Raw genomic sequence first — 21796 nt, forward strand, 5'->3', positions numbered from 1 at the left:
CCAGGTTCTTGTCCTATAGTATAAGTCCTCTTGCATGTGAATTGACATCACACCTCATCACATTGTCCTGTAGAGAACTGGGTCATGGGGAACAGGCAATAAGATACCTTGCAAGTAATTGATTTGTCCCATGGTCCAGAAACAGTGCATTCCCCTGTCAGGATCAATACATTAATTAACTTACAATTTCAAAGACAAATATAGGATACAGTTGCACAAATATGACCTTCTCAAAAAGGAAAGATTAGTGACCCTGTGAGTCAACGTAAACAGGCAGTTGATATGTTGAAAAGTGTTTCATCATTGGAAAATGCATTTTGGTCCATCCTGTTGTCTGTTAAGAATTGGGAAGGCAGTTGGAGGCCAGCAACAGAGGATAGGGTTGGAACAAGGAGGCTGAATAGTGCTTTCGTTTTTTGCTCTTTTCTCCAAGCAGTAGGAAACAAGTCTAGGAGTTTTGAGAGCCAGTGGGGCTTTGGTGAACCCATTCATTTTCAAAAGTGGAGAAATTATCTATGTGCCCCTTTATTTTTTGTTTTGCTTCTATTCTGATCTCAGGAGATTTAAGGGTTGGGGGTGAGACCAAAGTGTTCACCCAAGGAAGACTGAAGGCCCTATACAGTCATCCAGCTATGTTGGGACTTCAGGGATAGGAGGGATTCAAAAGTTTATAGTTCTGTTGAAACAGACAGCCAACTCATGGCTCTGCCCACCTGTGGGCATAGAAATGGATGATGGTGCCATGGAATATAGGGCAAAATCCTGATCATACATAAATCATGGTGAGAGGTAGAAAGAGCCCTTGAGCCTGGGCACTGCTTAGGTACTGGTAAGTGAACAGGTATCTAGGCAAAGAGGAAAAAATTCTCTGAGTCTCCTAGAGCTGTGCCCACAATTTGCCTCTAAACCTTCTCCCCTAAGCTCCAGTACTTTCAAATCCCCGTCTAGGATATAAAAGGATTTCCTGGGAACTATGAATGTAACCTCAAGAAGGCTGCACTTAACACATAAAATAGAGCAAGACTTGCAGGAAAGAAACAAAAGAGATCGAAATGACTGTGTTGATTTTTGCTTTTATGAATGACTGTATGTTGACTGTATGTATAGATTTGATGTTGAATATTATCTGTCTAAAATTATCCATTTCATAAGCGACTGAGGGAACACTTTAGACAAGGAGAAAGCTGGGGATAGATGTCTGAGTTAATGGGACAAACTCACCTTCCTTTTGCCACCAATAGTTTTGTTAGGATTTAATATGAGCTTCAGTCAATTTGTCGGACCCTCTGAGTGTTGCGAATAGGAGAAGTTTCTGTGGTGATCATTTTTGCTGATGGGGGACTTTCACAAAGGAAGAATTTATGAAAGGATGATGCACCTTGGCAGGTAATCTTGAGTGATTTGGACTTGGGTTTAAAGAGCTACTATGTACATTCTTCTATGGCGTGCAGCTTGTGAATGAACTCTTGTTAAACTGGGAGCCTCAGCCATAGAAGCCTGGTGACTTTTAGTTTGTGAGTCAAGTTGAAGTCTATGACCAAGAATCTAAAAAATGTTCCCACAGCATGTGGTCTAGTGATGACCATGGCTGACTTATCCCCATCAACTTCTTGGCTTCACATGAGAAAGTGACAGTGATCTTTGAGGGGAAAAGGTGGATGGCAGTGAGAGGAGATTATCTCATATTCTATTGCCTGATATAAAGGCTAAGATCCTGGTTCTTTTGGAATCCTTGACCCATAGAATTTCCACTGAATGGCAGGGGCTGAATGACTGATTTTTAGTTAAGCTGAAAACTAATCGTGCCTGCTATAATTATCTTAGCCTCGGTAGCACACATTCCAAAGTGAAAGCAGACCTAGTCATCCTGCTCAGGAGACAGAACCCAGACTCAAACTTGGGCAGATCAAGGACACTCTTTTGGGGGGACATGTCTGTGGAATGTATCATGAGTGTGGTTGAACTGCCTGGGTCAGCCATGTAGATGCAGGGGTCTGTTTTCTGATGAGATCAACTGAAAGTGAGATAGTGATAGGGACACTTTGTTTCTGAGAGAGGGTCAATAACTTCAAAAAAGCTCATGACTTCCACCAAAGATAGCCCCCTTTATCTCTAGGTTGTGGTTGTTGTTGCTGTTCCGTCACTAAGTCATGTCCAACTCTTTGCAGTCCCATGAATTGCAGCATGCCAGGCTTGCCTGTCCTTCACTGTCTCCCTGAGTTTGCTCAAACTCATGTCCATTGAGTCACTGATTCCATCCGAATATCTCATCCTCTGTCACCACTTTCTCCTCTTGCCTTCAATCTTTTCCAGCATCAGGGTCTTTTCCAGGGAGTTGGCTCTTCTCATCTGGTGGCCAACATAGTGGAGCTTCAGCTTCAGCATCAGTCCTTTGAATGAATTTTCAGGGTCGATTTCCTTTAGGAAATTGACTGGTTTGATCTCCTTTCTGTCCAAGGAACTCTCAAGAGTCTTCTCCAGCACCACAATTCAAAAGCATCTCTTCTTGGGTACTCAGTCTTCTTTATTGTCCAACTCTCACATCCATACACAACTACTGGAAAAACCATAGCTTTGAATATACAGACCTTTGTCAGCAAAAGGATATCTCTGCTTTTTTAATAATCTCTAGGTTGGGGAAGCCGTATTGCACATATCACATGGAATAAGCCCCTGATATCTTCTGGCATATATGCTAAACTCATAGACTCAAAATTAAGGGGAACAGACCACATCAATTAAAGTCCATCTAACATCTTATTAGATGATAAATAAAAGAGTCCCTTGAGAGCTACCTTATCCTATTTAAATTTATCACCAGAAATAGCTATTTTGCATTAGTAATGTTGATCAAACATACTGAAACTAAACACTTATATAAAAGATAATCCCTTTTCTTCTTCACCCTTTTTCTTTTCTCTTATATAGCAGGTTGTCTACATCAATATGCAATTGACATGCCATTTTTTTACTCGCCATTGTTATGGCTTGAATTTTTGTGCATCCCCTATTCATATGTTAAAACCTGTAGACTGGAAAAAATGCACAATATAACAGCAGCAAGTTTCAGTTTTATTCAAGGACTTACCAAGGATTATAGCCCAGGACATAGTTTGTCAGATAGCTCTGAGGAAGTGCTCCAAAGAAGTAGTCCCCTACTAAGATCCAGTTTGTGTGTGTATGTGTATGTGTGTGTATGAATATATGATTTTGCGGGGCCTAGGAAATACATGTAGTCAAATATACATCTTGGTAAAAGATTATTGCTAATAACCAAAGACCCTAGACATCTCAAGTTAACGATTTCAGTGTTTTTCTATGTATGGGAAGATTCAAGCATCTAAGGTCCTTGAAATTCTCCTTAGATATGCCTCTTAACTCTTCAGGGGCCATATACCCCAAATACAGAACATTTCATTAGATTTTTCTACATCCTGTATTCCCCTCAGGGTGCACTGTCCATGGGTGACTTGCAGTATGTTGCTACTTAATCCTTGTATAAATAGATGTTGAGTGTTATACTTTCTCTTCTTTTGTTTACAAGCTCTGCCCACAACATGATAGTATTTGGGGACAGGGCTGGGTTTGGGGGACAATCTTTGGGGAGATTATTAGGGGTAGATGAGATCATGAGGGTAGGAAGTTAATGCCTTTATAAGAGCAGGAACAGAAATAAGAATGAGCTCTCTCTGTATATATAGGCAGAAAGAAGAGCTCATATGAGCACACACTGCACTGGTGGCCATCTGAGAAGGCAAGAATGAAACCTATTTCACTGGCTCCTTGATTTTGGACTTCTCAGTCTCCAGAACGGTGAGCAATATTTTTTTTTATCATTTCTATATTATCATTTTTATGGTATTTGGTTATTGTGGTCCAGGCTAACTAAGACAGTTACCTGTTGCCATAATCTCTTTGGCTGTCTTTTCCTCTCCACTGATGACATCTTTTTCAATTGAGTGGTATTGGTTCACAATAACTGGACAGGGATTTTTATATAGATGGTATTTATGTCTAAATCAGGTTACATTAGTTAGGTTATAGCATTAATAATATAACCAAAAATTTGATTCAAATTCTTGATAATTTTGTGGAAATGTGTGTGTTTCACTGTTACTGAACTCAGACCCAGTTGCTTGCTGCTCAAAGGTCAATGTGAGTGTTGGTTAGAAAGGAAAGGTTTATTTATTCAGGAGGCCAGTAACCTGGGGAAAAGGTGGGACTCATGTCCAAAAGACAGCTCCCCACTGCTGATCAGGGAGCAAGAGCTTTTAAAGGGGAATTTCAGGGATGCACAGGCAAAGAGTGGCGGCTCCATGTAGAATAGCACAGTCAGCTCTATCATCTTGATATTGGTCATGAGGTGGTCTGATTATCGTCATCTTGATTGTTTTAAATACAGCTAATCTTCAGCTCCAGGGTCAGTTTGTTTTAATTTTCTTGAGGCCAGTTTTTAGAATTGTGTAAGGTGGAGTAACATGTCATGGCTACAGTCTGATCATCATTGAGTTAACTTTGTCCACTTGGTGGGGATTTTAGTATCTGCAAAACAGCTCAAAAGACATGGCTCAGAATATTGTCTGTAGCCCTTGATGAGGAACTAAAGGTAATGACTAAACTCTTATTTAATCTTGTTTGACTGCTTTCCTTTGTGTTTGCATTTTGTGGCTTCTCTGATTAAATTTATTCTTTGGCTAATTATTTTTTTTTAACAAACAAGAGGCAGGTGGATGACATGGAGTGTGGTTCTATCCTTGGAAGGCCCAATAGGGTCCTGCTTGGTTTTATCACTATTCAGAAAATATTGGCTTTAGAGCTCTAGCCATATGCTTCAAAACAGCAAGATTCTGAAATTATAATAGCTATAAGCTCTTTTGAAGTGTTTTTGGAAGTTTACTTGTTTTTAGATTTGTTGTTAAAATATAAGTTCACAAAAGCAAGAGTGTTTGTGTGGTTTTGGTGCTCTTTTGATTTCACGAGTTTCTATTCCTTTCTTATTTATTTCTTCATTTTGAAACCTGTCTTATATTCTAATTATATTGCAGTTTTTTACATTATTCTTTGATTATCCTTGCATTGAAAAACTGGGTGGCCAATTACTAATGTTGTATTCTTCATGGGGTTATACACAGGCTTCTGTCCTCTAGAGATGCTCACTGAGTGATTAGATTGAATAAAATCAAACAACAATATGAGTTTCTCAAATTATACTTGTATATTCATAGGTTTAGTGTGAAGAAGAGTCATGTGTTTATTGATTTTAAATAAAAGCATTTTATCATTAGAAACAGAATTAACATGTTTTGCCATGATTATAATCATCTACCCAAATGAAACTATTGGTAGCTTGTCTGATTCAGAGAAGAACAAATGATTATGAAATATTTTGATGTATTATACAGCTACTTATAAAATGACCAACACTATTTTTGGTTTAATTACAAATTTAGACAATATAGTTTTTCTTTTTCTCATAATTGTAACATAGTACTTTCCTTTACTCTCATTCAACATAATCTAAAATGATTTTAATGTTAATAACTTTCATAATAAATTAATTTTGGAACCTATGTGTATCATCCTTCTCTCTTCATTTCCCTAACTTGGGGTGATATTAATTTTTGTCACTCTTTGACTTCTCAGTGATGTTAGATGATTCAGCAATAGACAAATGGTATTTGTGGATGCAGTCAGTTATTGCACATGAAGTATATCTTCTTATTTTCAAGAATGATAGTTTCGTGTGTTTGCATGCATTAAAATGTTGTAGCAAAAGTAAATCATCCACTATAATCCAGCCTTCCACATCTTTACCACATACAACTACATAGATATAGATTTATACACTTTTTAAAGTATAAAAAAATTGAGCTCACTGAGCCAAAGCCATTGTAGTGTTTTTATTCTATTTTGGATTACTTTGGTACTGACACTAAGGAAATAGTACAGTAAGGTACTTGTAAATCTAATGCGGGGCACTTAAGCTGGTTTTCTACCTTGGAGATTTTGTCTCTCTATTGAAACTAAAGAGGCAAAAAAAAAAAAAAAAAAAGTCTAAATAAATGTGAGCTAAATAAATTTATGAAGGCATGTCAATTGACTACAGCAATCCAACATTGCTACTGTCGGGGGAGTGTGTAATTTCCTTGGTTCTGTCTCATCACGACAAAAATTTGAAGCGACGGGCCAGTGTTACAGCACTTGGACAGACCAGTGTTACAGCTCCGTGTGACAGCTCAGTTTTATTTAGAAAATAAAGGAAAATACATCCTCGAGGCATGAGGGCATGCCGACCCAAAGGATATGAAGAAAAGAGAGAGCAAGGGAGAGAGAGAGCCCCAGCCCTTTGGCTCCTGTTTTTATATGTTTTTTCCTCCTCCCCCTGGACCTGCCCTATGTAAACTGGGCTAGCCAGGAGTGCTGTTTGTTCTACCTGGGGTCCTCACTCCAGTCCTCAGACCTTCCTTTGTTCTATTTTTGTGGGCTTTTCCCTTCCTTGTCTTTTAGCCACTGCCATTCTAGACTCCTTTTTCCTAATCTACCTACCTAACACTACCAACTACACACCTCTATGGTTATTTAGGAAACATAAAGAAATCTGAGAACAGACAAATTGGGACACTTTCTTAGTGGCCCTGATTTATGGGTTAATATGGAAACTGTATGGGTATAAGATTTCAAAAAGAAAGTGGCTATGAGGCTTAATAAATCTCAGAAATATCTACAAAATGCTTTTTTCCCCCCAAGAGTTTCACTTTCATGGGAACATACAGTTACAGAAATTAAATTATACTACACAGGAGCACTCAGATTAATAAAAGTTTCAGATATCTAACAAAAAAGGGCTCAGAAGACCTAGATTCCATCCTGAAACTATCAAGTGTTCTTGACCAGACTTGACTTTGAGGAATAGTGGTTCTCTACTTAGGACATATTTTAAGTCTTTTCTGGTAACTAAATTGAAGAGCATCTTCAAAGCTATGAAGCTAGAATCAGAGACAGCACAAATTCCAGTATAAGAGCATTCATTAATGAATCTGAAAGAATCCTACACATTTATCTATGAGAAGCAGAAAATGCACCAAAACCCCTTCAAACTGATATTTTAAAAATATAAAAATAAACTACATAACATTTTGACAGAAAATGAGAATATACCAGAAAATGAACACGTGAAACATGAAAACAATAGCTTAATATTTCAAAATAATCTTAGGAGAAAGCACTAAACACGAATATGTTACTGCCAAAGATGGTTTTCATTCTCAGCCAGTGGAGAGAAGAACACAGCAGGCTAGTGTCTCAAGAACCATTCCCCCCTCACTCTGGAAGAGCACAAGAGACTTTATGTAGCCTGGGTCTCATGACTTTAAGGTAAATGATAAGGCTTAAAGTAATGACGGTCTTGCATTCTTCTTGTTTTGTTTCAAAAGTCATAGCTGGAGTCAGGTAGCTTGGTGATTGGGTCCCTTTGTCTCTGGGTTATTGTACTGTGGTCTTCTTACTGAAATGCAAAAGAAAAAAAAAAATACGAAAGGAGCACAGTGAAGGTCCAGGATGTAATTAGCATAGAGTTTAAGGGTAATAGATGCAAGATGTAATTCATGCAGAGCTGGAGGGTGGGGGGGCAATAGGTGCAGGATGTAATTTACATAGTGTTAGGTTAGTTTTGAGGAAAGTAAACTTAGACTACAGATTAGGAACATTTAAAGTAAAAACTAAAAAAAAAAAATAATACATAAAAAATAAATAAATAAATAAAGTAAAAACTAGGAGTGATCTGACCTTGTCACTGTTCTCTTTATCTTTGCTCTCAGAAAAGGGAAAGAAAAGAAAAACTCATTTCTGAAAGAAAAATTCATTCCTCTTTTTTTCCTTCTCACTACAACAAGTAGAAAATATTATCAGTGATATAGGTAGCCAGAATTCATACACCTGCTGTATCAAGTGATTCAAGTGATCAAGTGGACAAAATTTAGTAAGATTATAGAAGACTTGAAAAAATTAATTATTAAATATATATAATATCCTAAAACTACAATAATGACAATATGCTTTGAAGTTCTAGGTAGGGGACATTTATCAAATTTAGTCACAAATTAAGTCACAAGTAAAGCTTTAATATATTAAAACCAAAATGTCTTTTCTGAATACAATAGAATAAAAATAGATATTAATGAAAATTACTGTTAAAGATCACTTGGTCAACATGGAAATACAAAATAAAATTGCATAATTTCTGTAAGACTGTTGTAGCCATGTGTTCCAGCAAACAAACTCACTCAGAAGGACAATGCAGATAGTGGATTGCAGTTGATTACACAGGCGGGCCCAAGGCAGAGTCTCCTCTTAGCCAAGGACCCTGACCAGTTTTCGTGAAAACCTTATATACCCTAAGTGTACATGCTCAAACCCACCTCCCCAAATTCTCTGAAACTAGTCTAAACAAAGGAAGAGAAACATACAAAGTTAACCTATGATTCATATGCCTTAAACCCATGATTCGTATGCCTTAAGCCTAGGTAGTTAACAGGTAACAGTGGACAGTTATCAATAGGCCTGTGGTCATACCCCAATAAGCGTAATAGAATTTATGATTCTATTCAGTTACATGGATAATTAGGGTATTCTTTTAGGTGATGGAGAGTCTAGGTACGAGCCCTGGGGCTCCTCCATCCAGCTGGGGAATCTGGTTTTCCAGTTGATATGTCATTTGCATAGATACTGGGCATATAGCTCAAAGTCCACAGTCTGGCACAAGATGGAGCCCTGCTTTCAAGATGGAGCCTGTTCTGTCTGTTTCCTCCTTCAAGACCATGTTAAAGATGAAACCTGTCGGCATCTATGTGATGCAGTTGACACTATTTGTATTTATTCTTCAGCTTCTTTTTCTCTACCATTGTTGGCATAATTATTGGCTGAAAAGCACCTGGCATACAATAAGGATTCAGTGACTATTTCTCAGTTCTCAACTTTCTACCTAATGGAAAGTAGAGCAAAAATGCTTTTTAAAAAAAGTTTAAAATAAGGCCAACAATAAAAGGACATAGCTACCAGAGGATATCTCTTCCAAGAAGTTGCTCTAGTTACAATGTTATAATACTTACCATGAGGAACAGACTTGTACGAAAAACACATGTATGAAAAAAATGATATTTTGATATATTTTAAATTGGTCTGGGAATAAAATAGGAATTGTTTTTCACATTGATCTAATTTTAATACTAATTTGAGAAAGATGATGAATTAAAATCAAATAATTAAACCAAAAATGTAAAATTAAATTTAAGTGTACTTTTATCAATTTAGGGTGAGAAATGTTTTCTAAAGAAAGACATGAATCCCAGGAATCAAAATGAAAATATAGATACATTTTGTTACATGAAAATAAAAATGTAAAAGGCAAGCAACTTTTACACGCAAAGAAACAACAAACAAAAGCCTCATTGGAGGCTGGAGGATTACAGAATAGCTGTTGAATATTGAAAACTCTTAATAAGCACTGAACTTGCACAGTTTAATATAGAAAAAAATTCAGAATAGTGGCCAGATGTTAACAGATAGTTCACAAAGGGGAAATTTCCCAGGGACAAGTATGCATCTAACATGGGATTCAAAGTCACAGGGAGTCAAAAAATAAATGAATAAATAAACCACTCATTTTACGATTGTTCTCACAGCAATGCTAGTGAATATAAAAGTTTTTCATATCCATTGTTGGGAAAAGAGAATATGCATTTTACCTCTCAATAGACTAATCAGAAAAAAGGCAATTAAAATTAATTAATTCCTTATCCCATATGTTTCACTATTTGTTATCTTCATTTATTTGTTCTAGTAATAGAGGAGAGTTAGGGAAATGTGCATGAGGGAATTTGTTGCAAAGTTTTTAGTCACAAAAACAAATCAAATTGTGTTTTATCCATAATAGAAAAGAATAATTAGCTATTAAAAGGAATTAGATCTGTAGGTAGAAATATAAAGGGATGGCCAATTATTTATTAAGTGAGGATGTGTGGTAATATTCTTATAAAAGCAGGTAATAATAATAATAAAACTGTTATAATTACATAGTGAATGTTTGCTCCTCAGACTTGTTATTGTGGATTATCCCAAAATGTGGAATTTTGTTGAGAAGAGAAAGCAGAAAATTACAATGTATAATAATTTTCTAACATTGACACATATAAGTCAAAATCCATATATCTCACTCTAATTTTATTGCAAAATATAAATTTGTAACAATGCATAGAAATATCAAATGGAAGAGAAGGAATAAACTAAGAAGCCACTACCTAAAGATAGCTGTGTTCTCATCAATTTCTTACCTATAACTTCATAACATAAAGATTTGAGGGACTGTTGTATTCAAGCTACAAGTAGGTACTTTATGCCATGATTTTATAAAATAAAATATCTTTATTTTTCTCTTTTTTCCTTGATTTTCAAATTCAGAATTTTATAAAAAGTGGTACTGATTTGAGAGGATTTGGTTAAAATCACACTATTAAAATTAGATAAGCTACTTATAATAATAGTATGACTGATAATCATTATGGTAGCATAATGGCACTTATGAATACTTATGATAGGCTGATAAATCTTTAAGTGAGAAGGAGGTAATTTTCACATATTTGTACACAGAAATGACTGTGTCTGTGATGTGACTAAAGCACGTTGGAATGAACTAACACAAACTGAACTTTTCACCTGAAGTCACTGTCCTGCAATAATACTGATCCCATTTCTGCCTCATAGAAAAAGCTTAAGGTGTAACTACTTCACTATCCTCTTAACATCTTCCAAATGAAATCATTGTCCAAAGATCAGCATCAGAATTGAGGCAACATGCACACTGACTAAATCAGATTCTGCATTCTAACAAGATCTACAGGTGATTTGTATGAATATTAACATTTCTTAAGGGCTAATCTACAGTCCTCTAAAGATGTGCATTTTGTCATCTGAAAGCATAAAATATTTCATAGATGTTAAATAAATATCAAAACAAAATAAACATACAGGCTAATAATACTAGTTTTACAGTTAAAAAGTTTAGCAAAGTATATAAATATTACTTTTTGTTTCCTTTTGGTTTTTTAAAAAGACATTCAAATACATCATGACACTGAAGTAAAAAAAATGTTTTCAAATATCAAGGCAAAAGGAATTATTACAGCTCTTTGGGATAAAATATTTAGTAGAGTAGAATTAAGATTAAAAAATCCCCAAAGAGGAATGATTATTACTCAGAATATGTTATGATTGTCAACAAACTATATATTTTAACTAAATTCAAAACTCTGAGTTTTCCTATAAGATATATAATAAAAATAACAAGTTTAATTTTAGTAACAAATTTTTCTAGTTGTTTGGAGCCCAGGTTACCTATTGGGAATACAGACTGATTTAGGAAATTTAGTTTATGTCTCTTAAAAGACAGCAGCACATTTAAGTTTTCATTACAGTTTTTTGTTTGCTTTTTTATTTTCAGAGGTACTGAAGATTGCATTTATACTTTCATTTCTATTGTGTATAAAATATAATTTATATAATTCATATTAGTACTACAGAAATACTCATTTTCCTTCTAATACTTGTTATAGTGACCAAAGCATAATAGCATCATTAAATTTGATAACTGATTATATTATTATTTATATTTCTATAATGGTAGAGTTTTAAAAATCCACTTAATATTCTTCAACTTTGAATCAGTGTTTTTTGTGTGATTCTAGAACAACAAAATGGCTTAGAAACCACACTGATACTGTGCTCTCTTTTGTATGACATCTCTCAGGGAGGTCAGGGTTGCATAATCCTTGGTCTTCATGAAAAAACACTTCCTGAGTTATACAAAGTATGATCTTTGTACACAAATGTCAGGGCCTTGTAAGCTACTGTGCTTCTTAAATGGGTTACAACTGCCTACAGTCTGAGAAAGCACTGGGGCTCTCCAAGTGTATTGTCATATGTTATCTGTGCCCAGCAGTTCCAGAATGGCAGTATCCCCAAATATCCCTCTGTAACCATCTGATCCTTATTAAGACACTGGGTTATAAGTATCAGTAACGCTTCATTTTGACCATGGATGCCATGTAGAACAGTAGAAGCACAGTGGCTTTCTCTGCACCATCCTTCATTCAAGAACCTTTTCTATCTTCATGCTAGTACCAACCACATCTTTCCAGTCGCCTGTCCTCATAGTGACCCAGCAATTAACTGCCTGTAAATTTTGGAAGTTCCCTATCCCCCAGTAGGGAGCCAGAGTCCTGTCTTCACTGAACCTTCCCTGGGATGTTCTCCATATCCAGCACACAGCTTAACCCTAAAGTACCCACCAACTCTGGCTTCCCTGGTAGCTTAGCGTAGAGAATACACCTGCAATGCAGAAGACCCCAGTTTGATTCCTGGGTTGGGAAGATACTTTGGAAAAGGGATAGGCTACCCACTCCAGTATTCTTGGGCTTCCCTGGTGGCTCAGCTGGTAAAGAATCCACTTGCACTGTGGAGACTGGGTTTGATCCCTGGGTTGGGAAGATCCCCTGGAGGAGGGCATGGCAACCCAATCCAGTATTCTTGCCTGGAGAATCCCCATGGACAAAGGAGCCTGGTGGGCTTACAGTCCATGGGGTTGCAAAAAGTTGTACACGACTGAGTGACTAAGCATACTACAACACCCACCGACTTCCATTTTGACTTGGCATCCCTCCTCCAGCACTTATATCCAGGTTCTTTGGCATTTTTTTTAACTGGGAAAGAAAGCTCAAGAAGAGAATAAAAGTTAATATCTAGAATATTTTCTCTCTCAAGTAAAATGTTGCCAATAATCTATTGAAAGAATGGAAATCAAGCATATGAACTAATCTTTGAGCTAAAGTTACCTCATAATGCATAGTATATAAGTGTTTTACCTAACTTCTACTTAAATTACTTATCCATATGGGGAAATGGTTTTGAAAAACACTTTTGCTCTATATAGAACTTCATTGATTGGCCTGTCTTCTAGGTCTGCCTCTGCTATATTTTTTTAAGATTGTTAAAAAATACATTTATTTCTGAAAAGTTAACATGTGTGTAGTAGGAAACCAACAAACATAAGAAGCAAAAAAAAGCTATTAAAAGCTCTTTTGTTTTAGAAATACCCCATGACTTTATTTGACCTTAATTTTTTCCATCTGTAAAACAGTTAATTGATCTTAAAAGCTCCTTCTAACTCTACCACTTTATAATTTTATCACTATTATAACAAAGATGTTGACATATGTGTGAGATAATTCAGGCAATAATTTGTGCAGGCTTGGATATAGGACAGCAGCTACAGTGGCAAAACGGATTTGCAAGTTACAACAGAGCTGGGTTTAAATAATGTGTCTGTGATTACTTGTGCCGCTTTGTGCAAGTTACTTTAACTCTCTGAGATTTATTTTCTTCATCTTTAAATTGGCTAACCAACATCCCAGAAGAAAGTTCTGAGAAGAAAATAGGTTAAATGTGTAGCAAACAACCCAGTACTTTGGGCCACAGTAACCATTAGGTCTCTTTCAAGCTCTAAATGATTGGGCCTTTTCAGTTTCCAAATTGGTCTAGAATTTGAGTGATGCAATTAAATTTTGCAGTGACAAGATTTGTATTTAATCCCTCAGATGTGATTTTCCTATTGGACTGTAGAATACTTTGCCTTTAGAAAAAATCTATGTAGATGTAACAGGTCATATGGTGGGAACTTTGATATAATATATATAATTATACATATGTTTATTTGTATATATACATATACAAGTATATTATTTGTCTTTTGTCATCAGGACTTGTGCACAGATTTTGGGCTGTTGTTTTATTTCATGTGTAAAACCTCATGGGTTATATAAGTTTACTATAGGAAAGGTCCCTTCTTTTACATGAAAGTAATTAGATGCTCAGAAGGTTACCATGTTCAATCTTTTGGTTTCACCTTCCTGAAATTGGAAACAGAATATTGTTTATAGAGGTCCTTCACTCCTAAAATTGCATTCTTGCATTTATGCTGGCATCTAGGGAAAATGCAGGCACATTGATTTAACTTGGTAGGAGAGAACACAACATTTTTAAATGTAATTTTTGTGTTAATGTAAATACACCCAGAGGACCAAAGGCTGATCTACACTATAAATAAATTTAGGTAGGCAAGATTCAAAATTTAAATACCTCTTTGATTACCCATGGGTAAAAAGTCTTTAGTTCGGGTTTTAAAATATGTATCTTAAAACATTTTAAACAATAACTGTGTTATAAACAAAACATACTAAAATTGTCATTATTTGAATAATCTGTATGGTATATCAAACTCCCCTAATTTTAAATAAATTTGACATTGGTTTATCTGAAACATGTGTGTATATATATATATATATACACACACATGTATATATGTGTATATATAAAACAACACTAATATGATTAACCCTGTAATAGTTGCTGTAAAATATTTATATTGGCAAAGTATTCAGAGCAACTCAGTGATGAGGATGAAGGAAAAACTTGGGTTTAGCAATTTATCTTTAATTCTTGAACTGATTTCATGAAAATCCTCTATCTATACAATAAATGGGACAAGTAATAAGTTAGTAAAAGTATTAATTGTTCAATATAGAAAGAAAGATGAAAGTACTCAGTTATATAAGTACTGGGTTTTTTTGTACTAAATTCTTGCCAGCCATTTTGGCCCAAACATTTGAGTTTTTATAGTTATTCATCAAGAAGACTTAAATATTCAGTATGTAGTTGGTATAACAGGAGATTTTGCTGGCCTGAATAACTTTAAACTAGAAATGTATCCTTAGTTTTGGTCTTCTTTCTTCATTTCCATCATCAAAACTAATTTTAACTTGTCTTGATACATATTGTTATGTATAGAGTAATGCTATGTGGACAGAAAAAAAAAAATCCTTTAGGGGTTTATAATCCTATGCAGTGCTGTTGCATACACAGCTGTGCAAGACAGAAAATTATCAGAGGATTTCACAATGTACATAATATGTAAAGAACAAGGGTCTCTGTAGAATTTAATGAGATATTTGATCTTATTTGCCAGTGCTTGCTAAAGAGAAAATGTCAATATATGATATTCAGTTACAGAGGGATTTGTGATGACTTGCATTTATCATTATTTGTGCTCTTGTTGGATTCATTGGTATAGTATTCTTTTTTCAGTGATTCACAATGAAGCTGGTAGTATGCATGTGAGCAGTCCCGAATTTTTTTTTTAATGTCATGTTTGAGAGTTCCTCTGTAATCAGTAATGGACTTTTTATAATATGAAATAAAACTGGAGTATAAATCTTGAAAATGACATCTGAAAAGAACCCAGATAGGTTGGTGAAAAACAAATGGCATCTAATGTATTTTTCACATTGACTGTGGCAGTGATTTATTATGTTGTCTAAGATGCTAAATATATATCATAAATCCCTCCAGTGGAAGTCTTATTGTGTTCATTCATCTCTTCTCCATGAGCCAACATTTCCTCTTTTCATAAACTTCATTGTATTATGAAAAGAATCATTATTTTTAAGTGCTATTTAAATTCGGTGATTTTACAATGATGTAAAAACCCAATGAGATTAAAAAAAAAAAAAACTCTCAGTAGAGAGTTACCCAACTTGAAATAAATGTTCAAGATTTGCTCTCTGTGAAGAAGAAAAAAAAGACTATAATAGCTCATTGTCATACTGTCAGTTCCACCCTTGATGATACATTCACCTAACAGAAGGTTGAAAGAGAAAGATGAATGAGTGTAAAATAACATGTAATATCTGTATATTATACAGTTTAAGTTCAACAATGTGTTATTTTTGTATATATTCTAATGATAAATTTTATCAACAATTTTATTAGTGACCATTCTGCCAATATTTCAACTAAGTTTTCAGTGTTTCAATATGATGCTATTAAAAAACATGAAAAATAAACACTAATAATTACAGAACACAGCTTAGAGCCATGGATTTATTACTGTATATCTACTTGTCTACTAATGAAAGAAAATAACTATTTATATCAGAGAACATGTAAAACATGTTTTTGGAGCTTGAGAGTAATATATCCCAGGAAACTTGTTATATAATCTGTTTTTTCATGGAGATAAGATCTTATAAGAAAAGAGGAACTAATTATCACTGAATAAGTGGATTCGAGAATGTCCAAAGTAGTGTCTGAACTTGCGTTTGAATCTTTTATCAAAGAACATTGCTATCAGAAGTTTGCTTCACTTGTGCATTGTTAAGTTTTCTGCCAAAGAAATGTGCTCAGCTTGTTGTGTGACTTTTAATATAACTTCTTATTACACACAGTGAAAATGTTTATAGAACTTAAAAGCACTGCTTGTCTTCAATCTTATTTCAGATTTTTTAATGACATTTTAAAATTTGAGCGTGCTCATGATAACATGAGGTACATAAAAGAAAATGGGTGTGAGCCAAAAGAAATATAAATTAAAATGAAGTATAAAAATAAAAATGGATGGTTAGAGCAAGAATAGTGTGAAAAAATATCTTACTAAAGGGTTTGGAAAGGTAATACATTTGAATTTGAGTCCTGAATCCTAAGATTTCTATTAAAATATGTTATTTTCCAGATTTTAGTATTCTTAACTGCCAACTGATGTGAAACAATTAATTCTGAAATTAAATGCAATAAAAATAGACTACTCTTCAACCAGTCTATTCTGAAGGAGATCAGCCCTGGGATTTCTTTGGAAGGAATGATGCTAAAGCTGAAACTCCAGTACTTTGGCCACCTCATGCGAAGAGTTGATTCATTGGAAAAGACCCTGATGCTGGGAGGGTTTGGGGGCAGGAGGAGAAGGTGACGACAGAGGATGAGATGGCTGGATGGCATCACTGACTCGATGGACATGAGTCTCAGTGAACTCCAGGAGTTGGTGATGGACAGGGAGGCCTGGCGTGCTGCGATGCATGGGGTCGCAAAGAGTCGGACACGACTAAGCATCTGATCTGATCTGATCTGATTCATGGATTGATTTTTAAATATAATTTTAAAGATTATTTTTCATTTACAGTTATTACAAAATATTGGCTATATTCTGCATATCAGACAATACATCTTTGAGCCTACCTTATATCCAATAGTTTCTGCTTCCACCTCCCCACTCCTGTGTGGCCCTTTCTCACCTTCTCCACTGGTAACCACTAGTTAGCTCTTTATACCTGTCAATCTGCTTCTTTTCTGTTATATTTACTGCTGCTGCTACTGCTAAGTTGCTTCAGTCATGTCCGACTCTGTGCGACCCCATAGGCGGCAGCCCACCAGGCTCCGCCGTCCCTGGGATTCTCCAGGCAAGAATACTGGAGTGGGTTGCCATTTCCTTCTCCAATGATATACTGAATGTATTATATTCACTGGTTTGTTGTATTTTTTAGATTCCATATATGAGTGATATCATTCAGTGTTTGTTTATCTCTGATTTATTTCACTTAGCATAATGCTCTCCAAGTGTATTCATGTTGCTCCAAATGATAAGATGTCATTAGTGATGGACAGGGAGGCCTGGTGTGCTCCAGTCGTGGGGTCACACGATTATGAACTGATTATGGCTGGGTGGTACTACATTGAATATACATGTTTATACCAGATCTTTATCTACTCATCTGTTGATGGACACAAGTTGCTTCCGTATCTTGGCAATTGTAAATAACACTGCTATGAACATTGGAGTGCATATATCTTTTCAAAGTAGTGGTTTTGTTTTCTTCAGTTATATACCCAGGAGTGGGATTGCTAAGTTACATGGATCTTTTTTTTTTTTTTGAGAATCTAAACTATTTTTAGTTTTTTGAGAAACCTCCATACTCTTTTCCATGGTGGCATGCTGATTTATATTCCATCAACAGTGTAGTAGGGTTTCCTATTTTCCACACACTTGCAAACATCTGTTTGTTTTTTGATGATTGGCATCTGACATCTGAGGTGATATCTCATTGTGGTTTTGCTTTGCATTTCCCAGATGATTAGCCGTATTGAGCACCTTTTCATGTGCTGGTTGGTCATATGCCTTTCCTCTCGGAAAAGTGTCTATTCAGTTCTTCTGCCCATTTTTAAAGGAAGTTGTTTGTTTGTTTGATGATGTTGAGTTGTATGAGCTGTTTATATATTACTGTTGTTCAGTTACTCAGTTATGTCCACTCTTTGTGACCCCATGGACTGCAGCAAGTCAGGCTTCCCTGTCCTTCACTATCTCCCAGAGTTTGCTCTAATTCATGTCCATTGAGTCAGTGATGCCATCCAACCATCTCATTCTCTGTCACCCTCTTCTCCACCTGCACTCAATCTTTCCTAGCAGCAATATCTTTTCCAGTGAGTAGTTTCTTCACATCAGGTGGCCAAATTATTGGAGGTTCAGCTTCATCATCAGTTCTTCCAATGGATATTAAGAGTTGATTTCCTTTAGAATTGACTGGTTATATATGTTGGATATTAATGTGGATTGATTCTTGAATGGAATGTAAATTTAGGAAGATTTTAGATTGAAATGGAATGCTCAGCTTCCACATGAAACTTTACAGCAAAAGACTAAAGAAATCAAATGAGTTGTGAGTAAAAGTATATCTTACAGGAATATTTACAATACTTTAAAATATATTCATATCACTTCAATCTCAAGTATTTGTCTTGAAATATGTTTTCAAAAGTTTATAGGAACATTTGTGAGTCAAATTTAACATATTTATATTGCTTATCTATATTTTGTTGACATTCATTTTATTATTTGAATTAGGAATTAGAGAATAATTTACATGACACAGCTGCTGATGTCATGCTCACAATTGAAAAAAACAAATTGCATACATAATACAGTATAACAATATACCTATATTACTTAATGTTTATTTTATAAGTGAAAGATGGCATGTAATTACAAGCTAGAATCCTAACTAGCTGTAATATCAATTGGATATATCTATAGAGAATACACAGATCAATTTGATGGGATATATTAACATGCAATGAATACTTGGTTAAAATGTTTTCTCTAAAATCCAATTTGTTGGTGACAGGGAACATTCATTGATTCCTGAAAAAAGTTTTGAAAAAATATATATTTAAAATACAATATCAAAATAAAAGAATAATAGTAATAAAATAATAAAATAGAATGAGAAAATATTTTACAAAAGATTTAGTACTATTATTGCAGTGTCAAAGATTACATGGCCTTAGACTATGGAAATCCAGAGAAAATAATAAGTATATCTTTCAAGTTCAGTTCAGTTCAGTCGCTCAGTCATGTCTGACTCTTTGCGACCCCATGGACTGCAGCACGCCAGGCTTCCCTGTCCATCTCCAACTCCTGAAGCTTGCTCAGACTCATGTCCATCAATTCGTTGATGCCATCCAACCATCTCACCCTCTGTCATCCCCTTCTCCTCCTTCCTTCGATCTTTCCCAGCATCAGGGTCTTTTCCAGTAAGTCACTTCTTTGCATCAGGTGGCCAAAGTATTGGGGTTTCAGCTTCAGAATCAGTTCTTCCAATGAATATTCAAGACTGATTTCCTTTAGGTTTGACTGGTTGGATCTCGTTGCAGTCCAGGGGACTCTCAAGAGTCTTCTTCAACACCACAGTTCAAAAGCATCAATATCTTTCAAACTTTAGAAAATAAGTACACAAGAAAGACACACAAAGCCTTCTTATCTAAAAAAAAAAAAAAAAAGATCTTCTCTTAGTTTCTTTACTCAGATCTGGTAAGAGCTGGCAAGAGTGACATTCAAACCTAACTCTGAAACATGGAGTCTTGGAGATACTACCTGGGTAAATTAGAGCCAAATACAGAAAGAAATCTTATGACAAAATATCACTAGATGAATAGTACATAGTGTTTATTGTCAGTGAAAGTGCAAGTTAATCATTGGAGGTTGCTAGAAAATTTATCTGTATCAGGTCTAATTTCTCTTTTCTCTAGACACTCAAGTTTTTAAAATAAATTTTAATGCTCTCAACCAATGCGTCAGGCAAAACAATTGTGAATATAACAATGGATATAATGTTGGATCTGTATTTATACTCAGTGTATTTTTGTGTTTTGTGAGATTTCTGGGCATTACAAATAACTGTCTTAAAATTACACCCTTTAATAAATGCTGCCAAGCATTCTGGGAATCTGAATCTCAACTGAAAGTGGCTAGTAAATGTATCTATTAATACAGTTATGATCATCTTAGTTCATTTTCAAAAGTTAATGGCCATCTTCCCCCCTGCCCCCCATCAAGTAATATATAAATGCATCATACTAAAACTGAAACTCTAAAACTTTCCTATTTCAAGTTAGAAAACAGTAATCCATTCCTGTTACTTTAAAAAATCTGAAACTCTTCATTTAATCTGAGAATTTAAGGTAAACTATCAAAAATAAATCATTTCCAGTTCTGTGAGATGGAAGACCTAGACAGCAAAATATCATTTTAGAAAGTTACTTCTTGCTCAGGAAAGAAGTCCTACACAACTGTGTATCAGGCGTTTTGCATCTTACTGCTCAGTAAAGAGTTAGATTTCATTTTGCACTTAATGTCCTGGGCCATGATTCTCTTCCCCACCAACCCCCTTTTCATTCCATACCCAAAATGCCATTTCTCTGAAATGGGCCAAACCTTGTTATTTTGGTCCAATATGTCAGACACTTTGCTTATGACATGTTATTTACTTTGGTAAATAAAACACATTGTCTTCCCTAAGGTTTAGATTGCAATGCTAATTTTATTTAGGGTAAATAGTTCAGAGGACAGTGCTAGTAATTAATTTTTTTCTCTGGTAGTCTTAAAATATTCATGTTTCTTATACTCTGACCTACATTTTTACAAAAATGCAGTATTTTATACAGAATGAAAATTAAACATTGGTGAAAGCAAGCTTCACATTAGGCTGCATACTTTTATTTGAGATACCAGCTCATCACTGAGGCTGGACCTACCCTGATGCTGCACCATTTAAATTATGTATTCATGACAGCAATGTCCTCCAAGAAATCAATATAACTTTTCATTTCTTTCTAGCAATGCATACTCAGGAACATAAATGTTGTGATAGAAGTCATCCTTGGTAGAATGTTGGGGAAGAGTGAGGCAGTCAGAATGCCTCAGTAATGGTCTAAAAAGAAAATGTTATTTCAGATAGAATAATAGAATACTGCTCTACCATTCTCTCACCAAGAGCTGAAATATTCCACTGCAGAGTTATGTTTGGATGAAGCCAAAGAAACATGTGCATATATTTAACTGTATATGTGTATACATGCACACACATTTGTCCAAATGGATGAATAGGGATTAAAGTTTCCATGATATTGTGTACTTGTGATAAGTTCTATAAACAGTTTGCTGTTGTAAATTATAGTGTAACCAGAATTATTCTGTTCATATGCTTGTTTATTTGCATAATTAAGAATACAGAAAAATAATACATTTTACCAGGGCTCATTTTTTTGAATATGTAAATATGGATGTTAAGAGAGTAAGCAAAAAAAAATATTTTCGGTAAGTTCAGGAGAGATGTCTAGATGCAGAACTCTTATGCTGCTACTTATGTGGGTATCTATATACAAATGATAGATAGATGATAGATAGACAGACCTCAGTATTTTCCTGCAACATGAAAGAAAAGGAAAGAGAAGCATAGAATTAAGTCATCTGCCTGGCTTTTCCTACAAGACTAGGCTGAAGGAGGCCAACAGTTTGGATCTCATGAACTTTGAGCTTAGCCACCAGAAATGAAATCTCTTTTTCTCAGGTACTCTCTGAGGAAAT

General features: G+C 35.1%; 1 long non-coding RNA gene across 7 annotated transcripts in view; it reads left to right on the forward strand.

Annotated features, from left to right (window-relative positions):
- Positions 1-21796, forward strand: part of LOC147355129 (uncharacterized) — a 518407-nt gene that overhangs the window by 203523 nt on the left and 293088 nt on the right. For 6 of the 7 annotated variants that reach the window (XR_015144224.1, XR_015144225.1, XR_015144227.1 and 3 more), the window contains exon 2: positions 3702-3813. This is a non-coding gene — a long non-coding RNA (uncharacterized LOC147355129). Of the gene's footprint in view, positions 1-3701; positions 3814-16615; positions 16817-21796 lie in introns of those variants that run through there. The other variant, XR_015144228.1, reaches the window with a different exon arrangement.

The sequence above is a fragment of the Bos grunniens genome, chromosome 17, assembly GCF_055505025.1.
Source record: "Bos grunniens cultivar Pamir isolate PY7600 chromosome 17, Bosgru_T2T1.0, whole genome shotgun sequence".
In the NCBI taxonomy this organism is placed as follows: Eukaryota; Metazoa; Chordata; class Mammalia; order Artiodactyla; family Bovidae; genus Bos; species Bos grunniens.